The sequence below is a fragment of the Gorilla gorilla genome, chromosome 7 (genome assembly GCF_029281585.2).
Source record: "Gorilla gorilla gorilla isolate KB3781 chromosome 7, NHGRI_mGorGor1-v2.1_pri, whole genome shotgun sequence".
Classification (NCBI taxonomy): Eukaryota; Metazoa; Chordata; class Mammalia; order Primates; family Hominidae; genus Gorilla; species Gorilla gorilla.
The window spans coordinates 108,798,365-108,825,451 of NC_073231.2; the positions used below are offsets into that span (position 1 = coordinate 108,798,365).

Below are 27,087 nucleotides of genomic sequence, written 5' to 3' on the forward strand. Positions count from 1 at the left end.
GCATATACTATACTATACTATACTATACTATACTGTACTGTACTGTGCTGTGCTGTGCTGTGCTGTGCTGTGCTGTGCTGTGCTGTGCTGTCCTGTCCTGTCCTGTCCTGTCCTGTCCTGTCCTGTCCTGTCCTGTCCTGTCCTGTCCTGTCCTGTCCTGTCCTGTCCTGTCCTGTCCTGTCCTATACTATACTATACTATACTATACTATACTATACTATACTATACTATACTGAATATCCACCATACTATGTTGAATATCCACTTAACACTTATCAAATGTGTGCCTGCAGGCACTTCCCTAACATTCTACATTATCCCATTTAATCCTCAAGACAACACTTTCAGGTAGGCAGTGCAATTATTTTCAAGTTCTGGGTAAGGAAATGTGGGCCTAGAGGGGTAAAGTAACTTGCCTGAGGTCTAGGTTGCCAGATAAAATACTAGACACCCAGATAAATGTAATAAATAATAAATAATCTCTTAGTAGAAATATTGCATGGGATGTACTCATACTAAAATTCATTGTTTATCTGCCATTCAGATTTAAATAGGTATCCAGTTTGCATTCGTTTGTTTTTGCTAAATTTGGCAGTCTTACCAAGGTCACCCTGCAAAGCGAGGTTTGAATCAGGTGGTCTGACTGAGGGCCCACACTCATAACCACCGCATTCCAGATTGGCTGGAGAAGAAGGGTCAGCGCTAATACCAGCATGTGTGGGAGGAAGTGAGTGGACCTTTCCTCCTAGGGTTTGCGCTTAGATTGAGGAAGCCTGAGAAGGAGCAATGGATTCCTTCCCTCCCCTCCCCTGCTCTTCCCAGCTCCCTTGATACTGTGGCTACACCCACCTGCTGGTGGTGATAGAGTTAAAGGCCCTGGGCTATGCAGTCCCAGCCTTTAGTAACAAGTGCTTGGTTCTGACACCAAGAACAGAAGGAAGAGGAAAACAGGAAAAAATGAGTCAGTATGGGATCTGCAGACACTATCACATGCATATCTTCCTGTATAAATCGCAGGACCTCCCACAGGGGTAGATGCCTGTACCTACAAAATGATCACAGAAACCTGCAGCAAAACCACAGCAGCTGCACTTATGTGACCATCTTGTGGGCTGCTATTAGCAAGGGAACTAGAACGAGGTCAGGGAGCCTTTAGACCAGTCAGCTAATGTAGACCCAGGGCCCATCAACCACGTGGCCATGCCACCAGTGTCAAATACAGAAGCAGGAGACCTGAGAAACTGTGGCACCTCCAAGGTAAATGTTGCACTCAGTTCCAATGCTTCGGCCACGGAAATCTGGCTTGGCATGTAAGCAGCAGGGCACTGCAGCTGCAGAAACAAACGTTCCTGTGGTTAAAGGGAGTGAGCACTTACATAATTGAACATCAAGCAAATACAGAACAGATCTGAGAGCTTAATAGGACCAGTGTTATACTCAGGAACAAGCAAGAAGAATTAGCAATAAGAAGCAGAAGCGGAGAAATATTCCCTGTTGTGGAGGAACAGGGATTCATAAAAGAATTCACCATATAAAAAGGTACACATACACATTTATGCTTGGTAAAGCTATGCAGTACATTGTATAGTTTATATTTACTGGTATTTTTTAGTTATTTTTATTGTTTCCTTTCTTTGTTTTCTAAAGGCCCGAGTGAAAGAACCCCTTGAGGTGGGATATACACACCCTGTGAAATCTGAGTTGTGTCCCAAAGATGCCAAACATTGTCAGCCTAGATCTTTATTTTGAAAATTTGTTTATTTATTTTTGAGACAGAGTCTCACTCTGTCACCTAGGCTAGAGTGCAGTGGCGTGATCTCAGCTCACTGCAACCTCTGCCTCCTGGGTTCAAGGGATTCTCCTGCCTCAGCCTCCCGAGTAGCTGGGATTACAGGCTCCCACCACCACGCCTGGCTAATTTTTGTACTTTTAATAGAGATGGGGTTTTGCCATGTTGCCCAGGCTGGTCTTGAACTCTTGACCTCAAGTGATCCACTCGCCTCAGCCTCCCAAAGTGCTGGGATTACAGGCACATGCCACCATGCCTGGCTAATTTTTGTATTTTTAGTAGAGACAAGGCTTCACCATGTTGGCCAGGCTGGTCTTGAACTCCTGTTCTCGTGATCCCCCCGCTTCGGCCTCCCAAAGTGCTGGGATTACAGGCGTGAGCCACCGCGCCTGGCTGAGTTATTTCTTTAAAACATGGATTGTTTAGATCATGATTAGTTGCATAGGACATAAAATTACAAAAGTTCACTGCGTTTTGTGATCTATTTCTGAACTGTTTTCCAAATTCTTCTTTCATGACCTGTTTCTCCCATCACAGGCTATACCTGCTTTTCTCTTTGCGGATTCTGGTTTAGACTGTGCATGCTTCTCTATTTTCATCTCTCTCCCAGCCCCTCTCTCACACTATGTGGGACAATAGCCAACTCATCACCAGATGTTTTCAGTTCACGGGCTGTTTCTTTCATCTGGTCTCCCTATGGTGTGCTGGAGCTGCTCTAACTAGCTCACACACATCTAGTCCCAACTCCGTGTTCAGTGACATCATGTTGGTAGCTTGAGATTTGCTGCAGGAGGAGTATTTACACCATGGAAATTGGCAAATGATACACATCACGGCTTTTGTCCCCCTCCTGGAATGCCAGTTGAACATTCACCAGCACACCATTGTCACCTCCAGCTCTTTGCGAAGATTTCTACTTATCCTCCAAGACAGAGTGCTTCTCTCTGAAGCTTTCTTGGACTCCCACAGAGGAACAGGGAGAAGAAAGCAATTCCTCTGTGCTAAGCATCTGGGCTGGGTGCTTTACATACATACTTCTCATGCTTCTATTAGAGCAGTTGCATCATATTACAAGTATTTGTGATTGTCTCTCTGCTAAGTTCTAAGGGCAAATATTGCAATCTATATTCATCTTTAAAACCCTATGTGCCTTCAAGATATCTTGTAAATTGTGGGTTCTTAGTGAATGTCACAGTGTTTAAGCAGGAACTAGGAGGAAAAGCTGCATTGCTTTGTTTCGTCTGTCTCCAGCCTCCCAGAGAGTACCCCTTACACCATGAGCAATGCTAAATATTTTCCCAAGGTCTTCTGATAGGTGATTTTAAAAAAAATCTACAACAAACCCATTCATACAAGGGTATTACCAATATAATACTTCTGGAGTTTTTACAGATGTTAAAGGGGCTGTAGGAACAGATGTATAAAGATGGAAATTTTAGGTCTCTGAAAGCCATGAGAGAAAGACATGTTGGTAAAAGGGGCTTTTCAGTGACCACGTTTTTTTTTTTCTTTTTTTGAGACAGGGTCTCGCTCTGTCACCCAGGCTGGTATGCAGTGGCGCGATCACGGCTCACTGCAGGCTTGATCTCCCAGCCTCAAGTGATCCTTCCACCTCAGCTACCAAGTAGCTGGAATGACAGGCATGCGCCATGGCATCTAGCTAATTTTTTTTTACTTTTAGTAAAGATGAGGTCTTGCTATGATGCCCGGACTAGGTGGCCACTCTTTTAAACCTATGAAGTAGGTGAGGTACTTAACATAGTACTGGTCCTGAAATATGGAATTTACGTATTTATTTATTTATTTATTTATTTTTGAGGCGGAGTCTCCCTCTGTCGCCCAGGCTGAAGTGCAGTGGCACGATCTTGGCTCACTGCAACCTCCGCCTCCCGGGTTCAAGTGATTCTCCTGCTTCAGCCTCCTGAGTAGCTGGGACTACAGGCGTGCACCACCATGCCTGGCTAATTTTTGTATTTTTAGTAGAGACGGGGTTTCACCATGTTGGCCAGGCTTGTCTTGAACTCCTGGCCTCAGGTGATCCACCTGCCTCAGCCTCCCAAAGTGCTGGTATTACAGGTGTGAGCCACTGCGCCTGGCCTGGAATTTATAAAGGTAGTTGCCTCCTCCTTGTTGTTCTTCTCCTTCATCTCCCTCACCCTCCTTGTTGTTCATCATCATCATCATCATCATCATCATCATCATCATCATCGAATCCTGGTGTAGAGCAGGGCTAGGTAAAGCTAAGAAACCATTCAACTGACTTAAAGCTGTTTTGGGAAGCGTATAATTGTCCTTGTTTCACCTTCTCACTTTTCCTTAAATGTATTAAAGCATCAAAACATTATGAAAAAAGCTGTTTTCTGTTGTTTGGGATGCTTTGTAAATATGACTCTTTCACCCTCACCTCAGACAGTATTAATTTAACCTGATTTGAATAGATGCTGTGAAATAATTTAACCTGATTTGAACTGATGCTGTGAAATGATTGGCTGAAAGGTCCTTCCATGTAATTTATTCAAGTCAACATCACCAAAAGTTAAGGTAGAGATAAAAAATTGTGTTGCACTCATCCTTAAGAAAGCAATAGCAGATACAGAAGCAACAGTAGAGTATGTCTGCTGTATTCTGAACCTCCTGCTGCACTAATACATTTCTGCAGCAACAGTAAAATACTCTGATCTTACTGCTTATTGGCCAAAGAGTTGCAGCAATAAGATGAGAATAGAGATGATTATGGGCTGCAGAGGGGGTTTCCTGGAAGAGAGGAGACCTGGAGGACAGGTGGAATGGAGTACTGAGGCTGTCTTGAGAGAAGAAAGTAACTGGGGTAAATGGTGAGGGCAGCATTTCCCAATCTGTGTTTTGCAAAACAGCATTTGCCAAAAATAGTTCCAAGGCCAAAGAAGTTTGGGAAATACTGTGTATACCCATCATAAATTAGACTGTTACAGACTCTGAGGAGATCTGAAGTGAAGAAACTTGTTTAACTTTGTTTAACCTAAGTTTCCCTAATGTACAGGATCATGGAATCTGCTTTTTGGTAATACGCATTAGCATCTTTCAGAATGTTCATGCTCTATGACTGGAACACTGCTGGGAAGCACTAATTTATGATTTTTTTTTTTTTTTTTTGAGACAAGGTCTCGCTCTGTCACTCAGGCTGGAGTGTGGTGGTGCCATCATGGCTCACTGAAGCCTTGACTTTGCAGGCTCAGGTGATCCTCCCACCTCAGCCTCCCGAGTAGCTGGGACTAGAGACATGCCACCACGCCTGGCTAATTTTTGTATTTTTTGTAGAGACAATTTTAACCGTGTTGTCCAGGCTTATTTGTGCAGTTTTTGAGACTTCAAAAGAGTTAATCATACTACTCAGTTCATGCTACCTTATCATCACATTTTTGGGAAGGTTTCTCTTATTTTATTTTATTTCATCCCTAACCCCTACCCCTGACCATAAGTTACTACTTTCACATGTTTCATATATTTTCTTAAATATGCCTTTGTCTTATAAAGTGTATTGTGTTAGTGTATGTGCTATAAATGTTGTTTCTTGCTATTTTTTCTCAGTACTATATTTTAAAGAACTAAAATTATTGCCGTGCATGCATTTCATTTGTTGTTTTTATCACTGCACAAGACTCCATAGTATGCAATCCACCCATTTTATTCATCCTTTCCTCCACTACTGGAAACCAAGGTTGATAGCAAATAGTCACATGTACTAGATAATCATTTGAATACTTTACCTCTAGCCAATAAATAATAAACCTGGCCAACTGTGGCAAGCTGACCTGATCAAGTCCTAGCAATGATGAAGAGTGAATTTCAAAAAAGCAGCCTTCGGATAATTTGCTAGAGCAGAAGCTGAAAATCACTTAGCTCAACCCAAATCTGCCTCTGAAACTGTCATCTTTACGCAGTTTTCAAAATTGTGCTCTTGACATTAAAGTATGACTGTTAAAACATTTTCTTTAAAATGCACAAAGGAATAGAAATGATTTATTACTGACCTATGGCAAGTGGCCTTGAGCTAGGACTCAGGCAGTCTGCCAGTTGAGCAGGTCAGGGAAGGAGGTGGGATGGAAATAAGGCCAGATGAGTCTCCTGAGAGGCTCCTAAGGAGATAGGTTGACCTTCTCCCAGTTACCCACCCCCAGGACCATATACTTCCTGTTTGTAGGGCTAACCAAAGTATTTAATGCTAGGAATCTCAGACTTCAGGTAGTAACTAGGGAAGAGAATTATGTCAACTTGGGGGAGTCAAGAGGAATGCCAAACTCAGAGGAAACAGCTAATGATGTTGAACAGGAAGTTTCATAGAGTTCAAGAACTTCTGAGCAAAGAGGAAACTCCTCCAGGTAATGAAAGTACCTGGAACTTGTTCTCAACTTGGAAGTTCTTCACTTCCTTAAGAGTGTGTGATTGTGAAAACCCTCCTAACACTATCCTGCGGTTCAGGTGGACGGTGGTGAGCTGTGTTTCCAGGCAAAGGGGAGGACAGGACGCCTTGTGGCAGCCCGAGCTGTGAAAAATAGGTATTGAAAAAGAAGACATTTTTTACTTTTTTTTCTTTTTTTTTTTTTTGAGACAGCATCTTGCTTTGTCGCCCAGGCTAGAATGAAATGGCACGATCATGGCTCACTGCAGCCATAACTTCCTGAGCTCAAGCGATCCTCCCATTTCAGCCTCTTGAGTAGCTTGGACTACAGGCCTGTGCCACCACACCATGCTAATTTTTTCTATTTTTCGTAGAGATGAGGTCTCACTATATTGCCCAGGCTGGTCTTGAACTCCTGGGCTCAAGTGACTCTCCCATCTCAGCTTCCCAAAGTGCTGGGATTACAGGCCTGAGCCACCATGCCCAGCTCTTTTCTTATATTCTAGCATTATATGAATTCCCACCATAACCAACATACATGAATATTGACAAAGAGACAGCTGAACTTAGAGAATGAACTTGGTGTATGTATAAATGGAGAGACTTTGAATTTTCTGTAATTGGGGTGGAAAACCAGACAGCACAAACACTTGAGAGGATGAAAAGGGTTGCTGGACAACAGAAGAAAAGCAGCTGAGTTGAACAACAGACAGCCTTCTGGATAACAATGTCTAAGGGTTTTTACCAGTTCACTGGTGACGATTGCATAGAGTTCATTTTATTACTTACATCTAGAAAGCTCTAAGTCAAAAAACCTCTTTAGATACCCATAATGTAGAAGTCACTACACCTACAAATTGTAGCCCAGACTAAAGACCAGGGTGAAAAGTTCAGGTGAGCAGCCAACTTACAGATGGAGGTCTTAACAAAGCTTATTTTTGGTGGGGTCTGTTGCATGTTGGATTATTCTAGGAAGAAAAAGCTAAATGTTGGGCCTAGTACAAATGTTTATTGGATTAGATTTCATTTGGTGTTGCTTAAATCAGAGAAAAAAACATCCCTCTGTCTCAAGTGTGAGATTTCTGTGTTCATGCCTTTGGTTCTGGGTCTTTAGCTCTGTCCCAGAATGATATAGTCAAATGAAGCTGTGCTGAGGCGGGCCTCTGGTATAATGCAGCACCCAGCCACACGCATGAATCTAGCCAAACACATCCAGGCTTGCCAGATGTTTCAGCAGAACACACAATCCATCTGTTCATTTGGCACTTTGCTGATGCATGTGGGAAAGCTCACAGATGCCAGGGCCTGGCTTCCAGCACTAGCGACAATAGTAATGACTTAAGAGAGATATTTATTTTGTGTATTTCCTCAGATGTTTGGAAATGAGCTTTGGAAAAATCAATAAAGATAACACAAACTGCGGGGAAACTTCAAGATAATCAGTTCCTTCTCCTTGGTGTTGAACAATGATTATCCTGTAATTCTCCCATTTTGAAGGAAAAAAAGTTTTTTCTTAAGCGTTTCTAGTCAGACCTGAGTCTAAAATGCAATCAACCCCTCTCTCTCCTTTCTCACTATATATCTACACATATGTATCTATATGCATATACCTATATCTATATACATACCTATATACACATACATATATATTAATATACGACATATATGTGCTTGAGTGTATACACATCTTATTGGTTATATGAGGAGGTAGAGAAAATATAAGTTATGATCTTTGTCTATTTCTGAGAAAGATTTTTTTGATCTAAGTTCTTAGGAAGTTCTACTAATTACCCCTTCCTACTAGGGTTTCTTTTTGTTGTTGTTTTTTTGTTTTTTTGTTTTTTTTTTTGAGATGGAGCCTCACTCTGTTGCCCAGGCTGGAGTGAAGTGGCATGATCTCAGCTCACTGCAACCTTCGCCCCTTGGGTTCAAGTGATTTTCCTGCCTCAGCCTCCCAAGTAGCTGGGACTACAGGTGCACACCACCACGCCCAGCTAATTTTTGTATTTTTAATAGAGACGGGGTTTCACCATGTTGGCCAGGATGGTCTCCATCTCTTGATCTCTTGATCTGCCTACCTCGACCTCCCAAAGTGCTGGGATTACAGGCATGAGCCATGAGCCACTGTGCCCCACCCCTACTAGGGTTTCTTAGTGGAGTGGTCTGCAATGAGGGATCAGGATGCCTGAATCTTTCTCCCCATAGTGCTAGAAAGAAGCTGTAACCTTGTGGAAGTGATTAATTTCTCTGGATTCAGTTTCTTCAGTTACACAATGGACTAGAGGACGCTCAAGGATGTGGCTACTGCAGACTTTCTGGAGCTCTGACTCCCTTCTTGATCAATCTCTCTTTTCCCCCCAACCCCCACCGCCTTTCCACTTAGAGCCCTCTGAGTGAAAAATGTGTGAACATTGGTGGTCTTCTTCCCATCTGGCATTCTGTGTGAGGAAGGAGTATAGAGACCACCCAGCAGCCATGCCCCCTTCTAGTGTAGCGGCACTCTGCATTCCTTTAGGGGAATGCACTCTCTGTCCATGTGCTTGGGGTGGGGGAGCTCTGACTCAGACTCCAGGCCAGGACAATCAGTGACCCAAACACCCAGGACCCATAACTGGCCCAATCAAAGTGAATCCCAAAACTTCTGCTCTCCCGAGAAGAGACTGCCTTTCCACCTGCAGCTGGGGAGCTATGGAGCTAGTGGTGCTATAGTCAGTTTATCACCAAAGAAGAGGGAATGTCTGTCTCAGAAAGGAGCCAACAAAGACAAGAGCTGGAGAAACATAAACAGATTTGATGACATAATTTGAGTGCCTGAAGCCTTGGACTTTTCAGGCTTTTTGGTTTGTTTGTTTTTGAGACAGGGTCCCACTCTGTTGCCCAGGCTGGAGTACAGTGGCTCGATCATGGCTCACTGCAGCATCATCCTCCCTGGGCTCAGAAGATCCTCCTGCCTCAGCCTCCCGAGTAGCTGGGACTACAAGGTGCACCACCACTCATGGCTAATTTTTAAGTTGTTTGCAGAGACGGGGTTTCGTGATGTTGCCCAGGCTGATCTTGAACTCCTGGGCTCAAGCGATCCTCCTGCCTTGACCTCCCAAAGTACTGGGATTACAGGTGTGAGCTACTGCACCTGGCCCAGACTTTTCAGTTATTAAACCATCAGGCTTTCTTCTTGGCTTAACTTAGGTTGGGTTTTCTGTCACATGCAGAAAGAGCCCTAATTTTCCAGATTTTGTTTTAATAGCACCTAATTTTATTAAAAAGGACACAATAATCTCAAATGTTCATATTAATTGTTATGTCCTGATGTAACAAGCCAGTTTCTCTTCATTCACTGAGGGTCTATCTGAGCTTCTTCAGGTATTTTGAATCTTTTATCAATGTATGTGTAAGAAGATGGTAAAAAAAATACAAAAATGGTAACTCAAAAATCTGTCAAACATCACAATAAAACCTGAAGAAATGAATTAAATCAGTGTTGGCGTTGCTCTACAGAACCACTGTAAGGAACAAGCAACCCAGGAGCCCACTGAAAGAACTAGGGAAGTCTTGAAAGCCAAAGAGGAACCAATGATGGCTGCTGTCTTGTGACACTCAGTCGCTTAAGAAGCATTTCCAAATATTCTTAAATAAGCAGCATCTCATCTTAATCTTGTTTTGCAGTCATTACTGTAATAAAGGCTAAGTCAAAGAACCTGGGGAAAAAAACCAGTGTTCCTTGGCTGGGCATGGTGGCTCACACCGATAATCTCAACACTTTGGAAAGAGGCCGAGGCAGGCTATCACTTGAGGTCAGGAGTTTGAGACCAGCCTGGCCGACATGGTGAAACCCTGTTTCCACTACAAATCCAAAAATTAGCTGGGCATGGTGGCATGCGCCTATAATCCCACCTGCTTGGGTGGCTGAGGCACAAGAATTGCTTGAACCCAGGAGGCAGAGGTTAAAGTGAGCCAAGATCATGCCACTGCACTGCAGCCTGAGCTACAGAGCTGGACTCTGTCTCAAAAACAAAATAAAACAGTGTTCCTCTATTCCTTCTTATTGTTTTCTTTTATGTTTAATTGTTTTTTATAGTGTACTGTTTTGATTCTTTTCTTATTTCCTTTTCTGTATTTTGTTAGTTACATTATTATTGGTTATCCTGGAGGTTACAATTCAACTCTTAAACATACAACAATCAATTTTGAATTCACATCACTTAGCTTCAAACATATACGAAAACTCTGCTCCTATAGCTCCATCCCCTTTTTAGGTTATTAGTATTGTCACAATTTTTTTTTTTTTCTTTTGAGACAGAGTGTTGCTCTATCCCCCAGGCTGGAGTGCAGTGGCGCGATCTCGGCTCACTGCAAGCTCCGCCTCCCGGGTTTATGTCATTCTCCTGCCTCAGCCTCCCAGGTAGCTGGGACTACAGGCGCCCACCACCACGCCCGGCTAATTTTTTGTATTTTTATTAGAGATGGGGTTTCACCGTGTTAGCCAGAATTGTCTTGATCTCCTGACCTCGTGATCCGCCTGCCTCGGCTTCCCAAAGTGCTGGGATTACAGGCGTGAGCCACTACGCCCGGCTATATTGTCACAAATTACATCTTTAGACATTATGTGGCTATTAATATAGACCTATAATTATTATTTATGCACTTGTGTTTGAAATCATACAGGGAAGAAAAGGAATTACAAACTAAAAGTATAATAATACCGGCTTTGTTTTTACCTAGGTAGTTACATTTACCAGTGCTCTTTATTTCCTCACATGGTTTCAAGTTACTGTCTAGTGCCCTTTTATTTCCACTTATAGGACTCCCTTTAGGGTTTCTTGTAGGGTAGGTCTACCAGCTGCACATGTCAGGACAAGGAGGTGGAACCAACTTACGGGTGTCTGGGGAAGACACTTGGCAGCCCTTTCCTAGAAGCCAAAATCGGAGCCAAACTCCACCAAGCACCCCATTTTGAACTGGACTCACAGGGAAGCTGTCATCTCTTCTGCCTCATTCGGCCTTTGAACTGGGAGTCAAGGCATCTAAAGCAGGCCAGTGTGACTCTAAAACCTTTGCTATGTTTTCTCCATCTCACATCATATATATATATATATATATATTTTTTTTTTTTTTTTGAGATGGGATCTTGCTCTGTTGCCCAGGCTGGAGTGCAATGGCACAATCTTGGCTCACTGCAACCTCCACCTCCTTGTTTCAAGCAATTATCCTGCCTCAGCCTCCTGAGTAGCTGGGATCACAGGCACCCACCACCACACCTGGCTAATTTTTGTATTTTTAGTAGAGACAGGGCTTCACCATGTTGGCCAGGCTGGTCTGGAACTGCTGACCTCAGGTGATCCACTCGCCTCCGCCTCCCAAAGTGCTGGGATAACAGGTGTGAGCCACCGTGCCTGGCCCGATTAAAGAATTTTTTAAAAGCACAGTAGAGAATCCAATTGTCTTGACAGGGAGAAAATCAAACCTTAAATACACTAGAGATTAAGTGACAAAAATTCTACACCAAACTTTTTTTTTTTTTTTTGAGATGAGGGGCTTACTATGTTTCCTAGGGTAGAGTCAAACTCCTGGGTGTAACAAACTTTCCTCCTCAGTCTCCTGAGGAGCTGGGACTGCAAGCACTCCAGGCAGATGCCTGGCTCCACACAGACTATTTTTAAATTATAAATACCTCAAGTGATTAGTTGCCCTCTTAAAAATGCTATCTTTCAAAATGCAAAGTCAGTAAAAGAACCTGTTGATGCTCTCAAAGAACTTGCCATCTGTTTGGCAAGACATATGTAATAACTAGTGAACAAAAATACAGTCCCAGAGTAATTGCAGAAGTGCTTTTCAATTACCCTTCACTTACTCCAGCTGCCAGACAGATGAACACGTTCCCTCAGTACCACACTGCACTCTGAGTGCCTCTTGAGAACAGGACATTTGGGTACTGTATTAAGTTTCCTTTGGCTGCTGTGGCAAATTATCACAAACATAATAGCTTAAAACATGGATTTATCACATTACAGTTCTGGAGCTCAGAAGTCAAAAATCAGGTTCAGCAGGCTAAAGTCAGGGTCTTGGACAGGCTGTTTCTTTCTAGAGGTCTGAGGGAAAAATTGGTTTCCTTGCCTTTTTCAGCTTCAAGAGGCTGCCAGCATTCCTTGGCTCATGGCTCTTTCTTGGTGTCACTCCAACCTCTTGCTTCTATCATCATTGCTATGGTTTGGATATTTGTCCCATTCAAACCTCATGTTAAATTTAATCCCCAATGTTGGAGGTGAGGCCTAATAGGAGGTGTCTGGGTCATGAAGGCGGATCCCTCATGAATACATTAATGGCCTCCCTCAGAGGCAAGTGAATTCTTACTCTATTAATTCCCGTCAGAGCTGGTTGTTTAAAAAGAGTCTGGATACCAGGCATGGTGGCATGCACCTGTAGTCCCAGCTACTTGGGAGGCTGAGGCAGGAGGATCACTTGAGTCCAGGCATTTGAGATTGCAGTGAGCTGTGATGGCACCGCTGCACTCCAGCCTGGGCAACAGAGCAATACCCTGTCTCCAAAAAAAAAAAAAAAAAAAAAAAAAAAATGGTCCTGGCACCTCCCCCACCTTTCCACTTCCTCTCTCACCATGGGATCTCTGCATAGGCCAGCTCCCCTTTTCTTCCCACTGTGAATAGAAGCAGCCTGAGACCCTCACCAGGTGCAGATGCCCAATCGTTAACTTTCCAGCCATCTGAATTGTAAGCCAAATAAATCTCTTTTAAAAAAATGATTTCAATAGTTTTTGGGGAACAGGTGGTTTTTGGTTCCATAGATAAGTTCTTTAGCGGTGATTTCTGAGATTTTGGTGCACCTGTCACCCAAACAGTATACACTGTATGCAATGTGTAGTCTTTTATTCTTCACCTCCTTCCCACCCTTCCTCCCAAGTCCCCAACGTCCATTATTATCATTCTTATGCATTTGCATCCTCAGAGCTTAGCACCCACTCATAAGTGAGAACATATGATATTTGGTTTTCCATTCCTGAGTTACTTCACTTAGAATAATTAAACTTCTTTTTCTTTATAAATTACCCAGAACTGAGTATATACCTTTATAGCAACACAAAAAGGTTAAGATAGTCACCTCTACTACTTACTGACCCTCCTGCCTGCCTCTTACAAAGACTCTTGGAAGTACATTGGGCCCATCCAGATAATTCAGGAAAGATTCTTAACTTAATCACACCCTGAAAAATCCCTTTTGCCATATAAGAAACATTTGTAAGTTTCTGGAATTAGGACATGAACATCTTTGAGGTGCCATTATTCAGCCCACCACAGATACTATCCCCCATCTTCTCCTCCCACAGTTGAGCTGTATGCCTAAGAATAGTTGGCTGTGTTTGTTTTTGGACTTGATTTGTGTTCGCTTTTGTAACTAATTTTAAAAATTAAGAAACCAGTGAAATCTGAGGGCAAAAAGAAAGACTTGCAGTGTGTATGAAAACAAGTAAAATGAACTAAGGTAAGTCACTAAAGAAATACGGTCACACAGGGTATGTAGCATGTGCCTGTAGTTCCAGCTACTCGGGAGACTGAGGAGGAAGGATCGCTTGATCCCAGGCATTCAAGTGCAGCCTGGACAACATAGCAAGGAACTATCTCAAAAAAAAAAAAAAAAAAAAAAGTGGTCAAATTAGGTGTGGCCAGGAAATCTATGAAAGTTTTAGACAATAATTCACAACTCAAGAAGGATTAATCAATATATATAGGGATGGCTTGTGTAAGAAAGAAGAGGCAGAATATTTCTCAAGGGAGGTCTACTCAAACAAAAGGACTAGGCCCCATGTCAAAAAACTGGCCAACAAATGCACATTTAAACATTGTTAAATGTTTAAAGTAGGTATGTTTAAATTATGATTTGCCTGCCTCAACCAACTTTTCAGGTTAACTAACCAACCTCTTACCAATCCTGATAAGAGGAATCCAATTAAATTTGATTCAGGGTTTTAGAGATAATACTAATCTATTAAGATAATAATTTGGCAGAAAGGTTTAATCAAGAGAGTGGAGCATAAACTGTATCGTGGATGTTATGTGGGATCTGAATGGATGGTTGGGGGTCAAAGCAAGGCACACGAGATGAAACAAACAGCATAGAACTGTAGGGTTAGAAATGAGTAGGAACAGTCATTTCAACCTATGAGGTAGAACCCTGATAACTCCGAGTGTGGATCTCATTCCAGCAGTATCAGCAACACCTGGGAGCTTGTTAGAACTGCATATAGGGTGAGAGGAAGGAGAGGATCAGAAAAAATAATGAATAGGTTCTAGGCTTAATGCTTGGGTGATGAAATAATCTGTACAACAAACCCTCATGACACAAGTTTACTTATGTAACAAACCTGCACATGTACCTGTGAGCTTAAAAGTTAAAAAAGAAAAAAAAGGAAAAAAAGAAAAAAGAAAGAAATGCATCTTTCTGAGTGCTGTGGCTCACTCCTGTAATCCCAGCACTTTGGGAGGCTGAGGCAGAAGGATTGCTTGAGCCCAGGAGTTCAAGACCCGCCTGGGCAACATAACGAGACCCTGTCTTTACAAAAAATACAGAAACTTAGCCAGGTCTGGTGGCACATACCTGTAGTCCCAGCTGCTTGGGAGGCTGAGGCGGCAGGATCAATTGAGCCTGGGAGGTTGAGGCTTCAGTGAGCTATGATTGTGCCACTGCACTCCAGCCTGTGCAACAGAATGAGACCCTGTCTCAAAAAAAAAAAAAAAAAGAAAAAAAAAAGAAATGCATCTTTCAGGCCTCAGCCCAGACCCACTGAATCGGAATCTGCAATTTAACAAAACTCCAGGTAATTTAATTTCACATTAACCTGTGAGAAGGGCTGGTTTAGAGAGAGTGAGTCTTCCTAAACTGCACTGTAGAGTTAATATGGTACATATAAAACATAATGACAACTGAGTTATTAAGCACCTTCTATATGCCAGGCAAACTACCAGGTGCTTTGCAAACCTTACTTATCTGAAAGATCCCAGTTTTGTAAAATAGAATTGATCTTTATTCTCAATAATGAAACAATCTTTTCTGCTTTCTGCCATCCCTTTGGTTGAAGTTGGTATAAAGAATACATTAGTGTCTCAAAAATCTCAAACAATTGCTTTTTGAAATTCAGTATGTAAAATATTTTGACATAATTTTTTTTACTCCCTTCATTGGCTGGGTTGCAAACTCTTACAGGTAGGAAGATCTCAAACTCCTTGATAATTTCAACGTATGAGAGAGAGGAAAAAAAAAACACAAGGGGAAATTCAAAAGCATTCTGGTTAGGACAGGGTAAAAAATAAATAAAATAAAATCAGCAAGAAATACACTCTATTAAGTGGAATTTGGAAATGATAAATCAGATTGAACCAAATCTTAGAGAGTTTGCAATAAAGTCTGGGTATTCTTACAGTGCTGCGTGTCTAAGCAGTTTATGCAAAAAGGGAGGGCCAAACCCTCTCTTTCCAAAGAAGGCAGTAAGACATTCTGCCATTTCCTTGCCCAGACTGGAAAACATGAAGTCCTTGTACCTTCTTGCTCCTCCCTGAGCTCAGCGCACAGCCCATACCGAACAGGGTAGAAGGAGTACCAGTAGCAACCCTGAGGTTGGGATGTTGGGCAATAGTGGGGCACGATTAGTATGCCCATGCCTCACTCACTAGGGTGGTTTTCAGTAGACCTCCAGTTCTGACTAAGCTCCTCTCAACAAGATTCAGCCAGGCACTGTGGCACACGCCTGTAGTCCCAGCTACTTAGGAGGCTGCTGCAAGAGGATCGCCTGAACCCAGGAATTCGAGGCTGCAGTGAGCTGTGAGTGTGCCACTCCAGCCTGAACGACATTGCAAGACACCAGCCTCTAAAAAAAAAAAAAAAAAAAAAAAAAAAATTTAAAAAACAAGAAAGATTCAGTGGTTCTTCACCCACTTGCAGACAGAGGGTCCCTAAAACGGTCAAGTGCGGGGTCCTAGTGCTCATTGCCATTGTGCTTAATTGTGACAGGAGTGGGGGCTGAGGGGATAGGAGGGCTGGGGTAGGGGTGGGAGGGCATTCCTTTCCCTCAGGCTTTCACAGTGTACGTTTTGTATTCCAGAATCAGAAATCTGAGCGTAGGAAGAAGTGGGTTAGCCCTGGAGAAAGGAAAAGGAGGATCATGGTTCTCTGCAAAGAGCTGGAAGCTAAAAAGCAGGCTGTGTTTACTTACCAACCAGGACTCCGTGGGATCTTTGCCAGCTTCCAATATGGCCTTAAAAGTATATGAAATCCAAGAAATATTTCTGCAAAGCAAGAGATCTTCACTGCTTTATTTTCCACCACCTGAATCCTTGCAGTGAGTGTAGTGTGTATCTAATCAATCTATTAAAAAATACTTTAAAAGTTCTATATATGTATCAATATTTAATATTGTTTTTACATTATTTAAATGTTTTTCTAAATAATATTATAGTATATATATTCTGAAGCATTCTATTCAGTGACAAAGAATTATGTTTAGACATTTACATTTATATAGGAAAACTCATAACCTGAATATGTCCTGTGGGATCAAACCACTGACCCTTCCAGGGTGGAAGAGACCTAAGGTAGTCAGCTTCCATCAAGCGGCCAGTTGGTCTCATTGAGGAATGGTGTCACATCAAGGGCTCAGTGTTGGTCTCTGTTGCAGATATATCAGACATTTGATAATGGCAGCAGCTGGATCAGTCTTGGTAAGGGTTGGAAGCATAGTTAGTCCTCACTTTGCATGGTCCCAATATGCACAAATCCTAGTTACCACCATTTAGTTAAATCACACCAGAACCCCAACAATATGGTTCAAATTTCAGCTACAACGTTATTAACTGTGCACAATTACACAAAGTACAAACCTCACTGTCAGCTCTTTAGTCCACAAATCACTATGTAAATAACAGATGCATAGCATGATCAATAACCAATCACACCTCTCCTTTCAAAGTCCACTAATGATTGGCCACTGCACATATGTTCAGTTCCTACACAGCAAAGCGTGTAGTTGTGTTGCTGATTTTCCTGTGAATGAAGCCACATGATGGTTTACAATAATGGATACTCAAAAGAGGAAATTGGCCAACAAAGATGAAAGCGCAGAAAAAAGTCCAAAAAGTAGTAATGCTGGAAATGAACTCCAAATTGAATGAGTTACAGAAAAACAGTTCACTGTGAGAATGTGGCCACTGCATCATTCAAGAGGATATGCAGCCAGAGGAACTTAGCAAAGGCAAACTTAACATAAATGAGGAAGGAAGTGTGGCAAAAAGCATGCTGTCTCAGAGGAAGCGGTCCTGGCAGGAACTTCACATTGAAGCAACTCTGGGAAATTTTTCATGACGCTGAAAACACAAAGGATAAAATGTTGGGAGCTGATCCAGTCTTAGAAAGGAGAACAATTCATCAGGTCAGAGAAAAGATGCTCTCTCCATGTCGTAAGTTACACAAGAAGGTAAGCACTATCCAAATGACTCTTGTTGTTTCATTTACAATATATTTACTCTTGCTATTTGTTTTCTTTTTCTTTTTTTGAGAGGGAGTCTCACTCTGTAGCCCAGGCTGGAGTGCAGTGGCGCAATCTCAACTCACTGCAAACTCTGCCTCCAGGTTCAAGCAATTCTCCTGCCTCAGCCTCCCAAGTAGCTGGGATTACATGTGTACACCACCATGCCCAGCTAATTTTTGTATTTTTAGTGGAGACGAGGTTTCACCATGTTGGCCAGGCTGGTCTCAAACTCCTGACCTCAGGTGATCCACCTGCCTTGGCCTCCCAAATTGCTGGGATTGCAGCCGTGAGCCACCGTGCCTGGTCTACTCTTGCTACTTATTTTCTATGTTGTTTATTTATGTAGAAATTTAATATTTCTAATGTTTAAATTACTAACATTTAAAAACCTTAGATAATATACATTTAATACTTTATTTTGAGCAAAGAACAATTCATGAATTGGTAGCTCTCAGAATCAAAAGAAATTCAGAATGCTTTGTTGCAGCAGCATGGGCAGTGAGATTTTACACAAAGGGAAGATGAAAGTGTACTTCATTGGATTAGGCGGAAAGACCCTAGTTAGAGGTTAGCTGGTGTTTTCTTATTGGTAGTCTTTAGTTTTGTTTTACTCTTTACACTGGGCTCCAGTCTGCTTACACATAGGAACCTAAAGTGGTAGGGTTGCCTCCGTCGTGTTAAAAGAAAAACTTCAGCTGAATTAAATTTAAAGGAGTTTAATTGAGCAATGAATGATTCACGAATTGGGCAGTCCCCAGAATCACAGCAGATTCAGAGACTCCAGAGAAGGCTTGTGGTTAGAACAAATTTATAAACAAAAAAAGGGAAGTGACGTACAGAAATCAGCAGTGAGGTACAGAAACAGCTGGATTGGTTACAGGCTGGCATTTGCCTTATTTGAACATGGTTTCAACACTTAGCAGTCTATGAGTGGCTGAAATATGGCTGCTGGGATTGGCCAAAATGCAGCTATTGTTACAGGTGCATGCTTCTAAATTAGGATTTCAATTTTGTATGCCTATTAAGCTAAGTTACAGTTTGTCCACAAGGACTCAAATATAGAAGCATGAAGTCCTTCTCAGGCCATATTTAGTTTGCTTTAACAGTCTAATGCCCTCCCTGTTAGAATTTTTGTTAAAAACAATTATTCTCTGCTTTTGGTCAGCCTCTTATGAGAGACTGAACAATACTTAGGCATAGGCACCCCTCCCTGTCACCATCACAGGTAAGTTGTCTTTGTCTCTGTGGAACTCACAAGTCATGATGTTAGGCTCATTGAAGAAAGATTCCCTTTGTTGTTCACATCATTATTGTCACTCTGATCAAGGTGAGAGCATCTAATGTACCGCTGATGGCTGAGAGCATGCATTTAAGACTTGACAGAATACAGCAAACAGGGTGATTACAATGATGACCATCAGGAGGATAATACCAAGAGACTAGAGTATGCTCCTTAGCCAAGGTCCTCATGAATCAAACCAGCTAAAATTGAATAAATCAAGGAATGAACCAGAGGGAGATTCAACTTGTTTTAACCAGGTGGCCTGTTTGTTAATTTCTTGTGATTGAGTTTCTAATACAAGAGGTATTTATCCAGGCACAACAGGAGGAACAGGATAAAATGAGCATATTGCATAGACTCTTCCTTGTTCAGCCAATAGTCCAATGCAAGCCTATTATCTAAAACTACTCGAGTAAGGGAATTTAGAGATTTTTGGATAGCTATAGCCTTAGCTGTAGAACCCGCAACAGTAACTAATGTCAAAGAAAAATTTTTGACCTTTATTTCATTTGTAGTCATCCCAAGCCATGGAAAAATGGACCTAACATATGATGCCCCCTTGGCAGGGTTGTCATCTGCTGGTCAGTTTCTTTTTAATCTATGATGCAGGTTTAGAGGGGTGTACTAATGTTTAGCTTCTGACTGGTTATGTAGTGACAATGGCACCATTAAAATCCCTAGTCCCCATTGGTCTTTCATTCTCCATCTGTCAAGGTATGGGGTGGTCCAAGCATATGGCTGACAGTTAAATTCTCTGCTTATAAAGATGTACCTAGGACATTCCTGAAAGTGTGGTTGTGGGGTGGCGGAGAGCAGTGGTAGGAAGGATGTACCTAGGGTGAACAAGCCTCCTCCTTGGGAGACTTCAGTTATGGAGTAATTAGTTGGCATCAGCAGTTTCTAACCAAGAGACTGATACTGAGTTATTACGTCCTAGAAGGCTACCAAAATACCTATGTAGTATGTAGGCTTTCTTGTAAATAGCTCTGTTAATGTTCTCCTTTTTTGTGCATAGCCTCCTTGCAATATGGTCAGCAGACCTGGCCATCCTATTCCATGGTTGGGTTAAACAAGAAGTAAGAATAAAGGGGTCTAGAAGTTTAACTCTATAAAGGGACCAACGGTATAATCTAAACAGATTGTTGCATTTGAGATTCTGGCAAATTGAGTCACAAGATATACCAATGGGTCTCTAAAAAGCCATGCAAGTATTTTGACTTAGCATGGAAAATCCAGAATTTAGCTAAATTTTCTGCAGAAGCTATAGATTGTGAGATTCTAATTATGGCATTATCATGCCGTACACAGAAAGGAAGAGTAAGAAACAGGAGATAAAAAGAACAGGGGTTCCATGATAGGAAGAGGAGGTACTTTTTTTTTTTTTTTTTTGAGATGGAGTCTTGCTCTGTCACCCAGGCTGGAGTGCAGTGGCACTATCTCGGCTCACTGCAAGCTCCACCTCCCAGATTCACACCACTCACCTGCCTCAGCCTCCTGAGTAGCTGGGACTACAGGCACCCGCCACTATGCCTGACTAATTTTTTGTATTTTTAGTAGAGATGGGGTTTCACCGTGTTAGCCAGGATGGTCCTGATCTTCTGACCTCGTGATCTGCCCTCCTCGGCCTCCCAAAGTGCTGGGATTACAGGCGTGAGCCACTGCGCCCGGCCCAGGAAGAGGAGGTTCTTGATCTCTGATCTTGGGAAAGCTGTCTACATTCAAGATGCCATCTGCTTTGGGGAGAGATGTTCCTGGCCAACTTTACCTTGAGATCCTTAACTGGTGGTCAGTTCTGAGAGTCTGGAAGGGCCCTCTTGAGTTGAGAAACATTGGTCCAAAACTCAAGGCTTTACTGTAGTGTAAGTGGTGAGAAGTTGGTGTGGTCCCTTCCAGTGAGACTCAAGGGCAGACTTTCTTTGATATAAATTCCAAAAGACCCAGTTTCCAAGTTCTAGACCATGAGGATTCTGATAATCAATCAGTGGGTCACAGAAAGCTACTATTACCAGTTAGAAATACAGTAAGTCCTCAATTGATGTTGTCGTTGATAGTTTTATGGAAACAATGATTTTAAGCAAAACAGTGTTCCTTGAATAATGTATTTCATTCAATGTTGTTTCATTTTAACGTTGATGAAAAAAATTAAATTTGTTTTATTATACATTGTTTTGCTTAAAATCACAGTTTCCAAGAGCTGATCAATGATGTTGTGAGAACTTATTGTATGCTTCAGCATAATTTATCAAGGTCTGGCAATATTGAGTCATACCACAGGTTACAAATATGGGAGGTACATGAAGCTCTATTATTAAGGGCATAGGTCTTTCAGTACTATTTCATGAGATGTCATCTTGTGCTTTCCAGCATGGGTAGATATAATTGCCATTAAGCCCAGTGTTCAAACTTTTGGCCAGGCAATCCAGAAGATTCCATCATTTTGGCCAATTTTAGTTTTAGGTTGCCATTTGCCTATTCAACCTTTCCAGAAGACTAGGGATAAGGACAATGGTCATGCTATTTTGTTTGTAAACCTTTAAAAAAAATGGTTTAATAATTTGTCCAGTAGGCCAGGCGTGGTGGCTCATGCCTGTAATTCCAGCACTTTGGGAGGCTAAGGCAGGCGGATCACCTGAGGTCAGGAGTTTGAGATCAGCCTGGCCAACATGGTGAAACTGTCTCTACTAAAAATACAAAAATTAGCCAGATGGTGGTACATGCCTGTAATCCCAGCTACTTGGGAGCCTGAGGCAGGAGAATCACTTGAACACAGGAGGCGAAGTCTGCAGTGAGCCGAGACCATGCCACTGCACCCCAGCCTGGATAACAGAGCAAGACTCTGCCTCAAAAATAACAATAACAATAATAATAATAATAATAATAATAAATTTGTCCAGTAAAATGAGTTCCTCTATCACTGGAAATCTTTCTAGGGATATCCCATAAAGGAAACATATGCTCTGTTTTTTGTATTTTTTTGTGTTTTTTTTTTTTTGCTACTGTTGTGGCATCAGCCTTCCTGCATGGCAAGGCCTCAGTCCACCCTGAGAACAGGCATACAGTTACAGGAACATACTGATAGCCCATTGAGGGTAGCAACTAAATGAAGTTCTTTTGTAGGTGTTCACATGGTCCAGCAGGTGGTAGAAATGTACTGTTTGAAACCTTAATGGTTTTCACAGAATTATGAGTCTGATAAATCAGACTTGGGTTATGAACCATTTTTGCAACTTTAGAACAATTACTCCACCAATACTTTTTCATAATTTGAACCATTTTGTCTACACTGTGGTGAGCTGTGGAGTGCAGAGCCTTTAATACTGGTAGTTTTAAGGACTTAGGGAGTACTAGGTGGCTGTCAGGGCCCTCAGTGAGTTCACGTTTGGTATTAAATTTGCATCCTTTTAAGTGCCAATTTTGGTTTTCTAATTCAGGTGCATAGAATCCTTTATTTAACAAATTATCATAGGTGATTTGATCTGAATTAATGTTACAGAGTTCAACCAAATTGCATATCCTAACAAGTTTAGTGACAGCTACCTTAGCATGGAAGTTCACTAAGGCATTGTCTTGATATTTAGGTTCAGTTTTACAAGTGAGCTTCAATTTTAATAATAGCAACTTGTGAGGGCAGCAAAATAGCAGAAAGAAGTTCATTTGCCTGGGGCTCATTTTCGGTGGTGGACCCACTAAAAATGAGGAAGCCTCTTTGCTTCTAAAACATGCCAAAATCATGGATTACCCCCAAAGGCTTATCTACTGTCTGTATAAATGTTGTCTGATTTGCCCTGAGATATTTGACAGGCCTGAGTGAGAGCATGTACCTCTGCTGGTTGGGCTGACGTCAACTGGGGAAGAGCTCCCTTTTCTGTTAATTCATTCTGGGTAGTCCAGGCATGCCCTCCTTGGTATTTTACTTCCGCATTTTTAGCATAAAATCCATCAGCAAAATGTATTATCTCAAGGTGTTTAATGGGGCATCTTATAAATCAGTTGAGGAGTCAATAGCTGTGATATGAGATTTACATAGTTGTGGTCCTCACCTTTGTCAAGTAAGGGTAGTAGGGTAGAAGGGTTAAGTAGATTGCAGCATTATTTTATTTATTTATTTATTTACTATTTTATTTTATTTTGAGATGGAGCCTCTGTCGCTCAAGCTGGAGTGCAGTGGCGCAATCTCGGGTCGCTGCAACCTCCGCCTCCCAGATTCAAGCAGTTCTGCTGCCTCAGCCTCCCAAATAGCTGGGATTACAGGCACCTGTCACCATGTCTGGCTAAATTTTTGTATTTTTTTTAGTAGAGATGGGGTTTCACCATGTTGGCCAGGCTGGTCTCAAACTCCTGACCTCAACTGATCCGTCCACCTCAGGATCCCAAAGTGCTGGGATTACAGGTGTGAGCCACCATGCCCAGCCAAGATTGCAGCATTTTATATGAGATTAGAAGGAGACAGGAGAAGAATTTCAAAAGATGTTAGTCTACTTGCTGAGAAATGTTGAGTTTGACTGGAATTTAATAGACTTTCCAAAGCGTGTGGAGCTTGCGAATAAAATTCATTTCCTAAAGTCAGCTCAGATGAGACCTCAACCAATCTGGATGCTTCTGCTACTGCCTTTAAACAATTGGGATCCACCTTAGCTACTGGGTCTAATTGCAGCCTATTAAGTGATGGGCCTATGTTTTCCTCTGTGTTCTTAAGTAAGAATTTCTAAAGCCTCGTTGTTATGTTCATGAATGAATGAAGTGAAAGTGATACAGGTTTGCTATAATTTCAGAGTCCTAAGGCTGGAGGTTGTGGTAGGGCCAGTTTTGGTTGGCTGAAGCCTGTTCATGATTATCCTCCCATGCTAAAGGCTCTGGGTCAGAGTTTTGTGCAAGTTCATACAAGCGAGATGCCAACAAGGAAAAATTTGGGACCTAAGACCTACAATATCCTGCAAATTCAAAGGAACCTCTTAGTTGTCTTTTAGACATGGATCAAGAGAAACTTCGAATACTTTTCATTCTTTCAGGTGACAGGAAAGTTTCTTCTGCAGGCAACAGTGGACATTTCCTCCAGAAAATTGGAGTCTTTCCATGGAAGCCTATGGCTTTTGTAAGCTAATTGTTGTAAGACGTAGATTGAGGCCAGGTGCGGTGGCTCACGCCTGTAATCCCAGCAATTTGGAAGGCCGAGGTGGGTGGATCACGAGGTCAGGAGATCGAGACCATCCTGGCTAACATGGTGAAACCCCGTCTGTACTAAAAATACAAAAAAATTAGTCAGGCATGGTGGCGGGCGCCTGTGGTCCCAGCTGCTCAGGAGGCTGAGGCAGGAGAATAGCGTGAACCTGGGAGGCGGAGCTTGCAGTGAGCTGAGGTCGCGCCACTGCACTCCAGCCTGGGCGACAGAGCGAGACTCCGTCTAAAAAAAAACACACACACACACACAAAAATAATAATAATAAAAAGAAGTAGATTGGGGACCAGGGGCCATAGCTCATGCCTGTAATCCCAGCAATTTGGGAGGCCGAGGCAGGTGGATCACTAGAGGTCAGGAGTTTGAAATCAGCCTGGCCAATGTGGTGAAACCCCATTTCTACTAAAACTACAAAAAATTAGCTGGGTGTGATGGCATGCACCTGTAGTCCCAGCTACTTGGGAGGCTGAGGCATGAGAATCGCTTGAGCTTGGGAGGTGGAGGTTGCAGTGAACCAAGATCATACCATCGCACCCCAGCCTGGGCAACAGAGCAAGTCTCCATCACAAAAAAAAAAAAAGAGAAGTAAGTTGAATCTATTTCTGACTCTGCCTTAGTATGAGAAAGAACATAGCAGTAGGTTATCAACATATTGAATAAGAGCAGAATTCCTAGGAAATTGCAAATTTGGCAAATCGTGATGCAGTCTGAGAAAAATAAGATGGGCCTTGGTAAATCCCTTTGGCATTACAGTCCAATTATATTGTTGATTTTTTTCCAAGTAAAAGCAAATAAGTAGTGACTCTCTTTATCAGCTGGAATACTGTGTTTCATCCCTGTGAACCATTTTAAATTTGGGGGTACCTTATACAACAAGGTATTCGAATTTGGAACTACTGGTAACCTCAGTATTACAATCTAATTTACTGCATGTAGGTCTTGAACAAATCTCCAACCTTGTCCACTGGGTTTTTAAAGTGGTAGACTGGGGCGTTACAAGGACCAGTGTAAAACATTAGAAGTCCTTGTATAATTAATTCCTCTACAACTGGTGACAGCCCCTGAATACATCTGGTTTTAGTGGGTATTGAGGTAAATTAGGTAGCAGCTTAGAATGATTTATTTGGTTTTTTTCCTGTTTTGATTTTTGTGGGTTCAGCACTTTAAATATTTCCTATGTCATTTAAGCCCACAAATATCTAGGTTCTTCAGAAAGAACAGGTTTTTATAGATTTGAGTTTCAGTGTTATCAGCTTCTACCCGTATGTAACAGAGCAGTTCAGGTTCAGGAGAGTTAGGAAATTATAAGAGTATCTCTCCTTCTGAAGGTAATTTTCTGTACATTCTTAGCAAGTCTTGTCCCCATAGATTCACTGGGGCAGCATCACAAAGTAAAAAGGCATGTTTCTCTGAAAATGGTCCAAGTATCATTTGAACAGGTTCAGACATGGAGACATTTGGACTTGATTTGAAACCTCCACCATGAAACTATTCTTTTTACTGCAAGGGAGTTGTTGATTTACGAAGGTGGGGTTTTAAAGTATATAAGGTGGGCCAGGCGTGGTGGCTCACGCCTGTAATCCCAGCACTTTGGGAGGCCAAAGCAGGTGGATCACTTTGAGGTCAAGAGATCGAGACCAGCCTGGCCAACATGGTGAAACCCCGTCTCTACTAAACATACAAAAATTAGCTGGTATGGTGGCACATGCCTGTAGTCCCAGCTACTCAGAGGTTTAAGCAGGATAATCGCTTGAACCTGGGAGGCAGAGGTTGCAGTGAGCCGAGATTGTGCCACCGCACTCCAGCCTGGGCAACAGAGAGAGACTGCATCTCAAAAAAAATGAAAATAAAAAAATTAAAGAAGTACATAACGTGGCTGGGCACAGTGGCTCATACCTGTAATCATTACACTTGGAGAGGCCAGGGAAGGGAAGATCACTTGAGGCCAGGAGTTTGAGATCATCCTGGGCAATCTAGCAGGACTCCATCTCTACAAAAAAGTTTTTAAAAAATTATCCAGGCACAGTGGCATGCACCTGTAGTCCTAGCTACTCGAGAGGCTGAGGTGGGAGGATCCCTTGAGCCCAGGAGGTCAAGATTGCAGTGAGCTGTGATCACGCCACTACACTCCAGCCTGGGTGACAGTGTGAGACCCTGCCTCTTAAAAAAAAAAAAAAAAAAAAAAAGGAGTAATGGGAAGTCTTATACAGTTTTGGTAAATACGGGAGCCACTTTATCTATTTTTTTTTTTTTTCCTTTTGAGACAGGGTCTCCCTCTGTCACCCAGGCTCAAGTGCAGTGATGCAATCATAGCTTACTGCAGCCTCGAACTCCTGGGTTTGAGTGATCTTCCCACCTCAGCTTCCCAAATAGCTGGGATTACAGGCATGAATCACCCTGCCTGTTTCCCATTAATCTTAATTTTAGTTTCCCTTTGTTCATTTAAAGGTATTATGGAAAAAAACCCTGGGAGCCTCATTAGTGTTATTATTCCAGGAGTCAAACCCTCAGGGGCTTCATCTGGAGGGGAAAATGTCTGGGTCAAAAGAAATGGGTTCCTCACATGCCTAGTGCGAGACTGGATGATTTTGGCCAGGCATGGTGGCTCATGCCTGTAATCCCAGCACTTCGGGAGGCCGAGGCGGGTGGATCACCTGAGGTCAGGAGTTCGAGACCACCATGGCCAACATGGAGAAACCCCGTCTCTACTAAAAATACAAAAATTAGACGGGCATGGTGGTGTGTGCCTGCAGTCCCAGCTACTCAGGAGGCTGAGGCAGGAGAATCACTTGAACCCAGGTGGTGGAGATTGCAGTGAGCTAAGATTGCACCACTGCACTCCAGCCTGGGTGACAGAGTGATACTCTGTCTCAAAAAAAAAAAAAAAGACTGGACAATTTTGATTCCAGTGGCCTGGCTGTTTACAATAAAGAAG

At 42.3% G+C, this 27,087-nt stretch overlaps 1 long non-coding RNA gene across 1 annotated transcript in view; it reads left to right on the top strand.

Annotated features, from left to right (window-relative positions):
* The window catches only part of LOC109028036 (uncharacterized), a 130,378-nt gene that overhangs the window by 94,859 nt on the left and 8,432 nt on the right, over positions 1 to 27,087 (top strand). The window contains exon 4 of the long non-coding RNA XR_010134836.1: positions 16,273 to 17,640. This is a non-coding gene — a long non-coding RNA (uncharacterized lncRNA). The remainder of the gene's footprint in view (positions 1 to 16,272; positions 17,641 to 27,087) is intronic.